The sequence below is a fragment of the Malassezia sympodialis genome, genomic scaffold, assembly GCF_000349305.1.
Source record: "Malassezia sympodialis ATCC 42132 genomic scaffold, msy_sf_3, whole genome shotgun sequence".
NCBI classification, from domain to species: domain Eukaryota; kingdom Fungi; phylum Basidiomycota; class Malasseziomycetes; order Malasseziales; family Malasseziaceae; genus Malassezia; species Malassezia sympodialis.
Window position 1 is genome coordinate 1 of NW_017387801.1, and position 898 is coordinate 898.

Consider the following 898-nt stretch of genomic DNA (forward strand, 5'->3'; position numbering starts at 1 on the left):
TATTGCCCTCTTTCTCTCCCCATCTTACTTAGTCTCCTTCATAGCTTTCCCCTTCTCCTATGCCCTCATCCTCTGTCCTTTTCCTTTCCTTCTGGCATCAGTCCTATGTTTTCCATATCTCGCCTTCACATCCTCCTATTTTCTCGTCTATATCCTCTCTCACTCTCTAGTAATCGCTCCTCTCTTCTCCCTGTTTCTGGCCTGTCTGCCCTCGCTCGCTCTCCCTCCACATGGGGCAACCTCGGCGGTCACGTGAAATCGCGCTCAACGGATCAGTCCTGAGTGGGTGCTTGTTTCTCTCCAATAGGTCCTCGTCTCAGGCCATCCTCTTCAGAAATCGCTGTTTTGTGGGTCTCTCTTGTTATATCCCAAAGATCGCCCCTCAATTCGCTCATTTTTCGAGGTAAGGGTCAGCCTCCTCCTAAAGCCAGGTTCGTTTTGCATCACGTTAATTCCTCCACTTTCGTTCGTTTACCCCGCATTCAGTCTCCTTGGCTGCGTCATATAGGGGGCCAATTCAGGCCTTGTGTTGGCTTGGTAGGCGTTATTTTTTTTGGTTTCTGCACCCATCAATCGTCTACGGATACCCCATGACCGCTCGATAACCCTCCTTTCCGCCCCCTCTTGCCTCCCATCGCCTTCCATCGTCCTCCCTTCACCTTGTCATTCTCACTCAGGCTTACCTGGAAATAAATTCCAATTAGGTCCCATCCAGACCGGGTCACTTGGGCTCGCTTGGGCCACTCTGGTGAAAGGAAATTTGGGCAAGGCATGCAGGGTCATTAGGGCAGCCTAGGCAACGCAGGGCATCCAGGACGAAGCGTCCAGTCTCAGTCCTCGATCAAGCTCGTTCTCTGGCATCCTAGGCATGACGTGGGCGCTCCTTCCTAGGGAATGT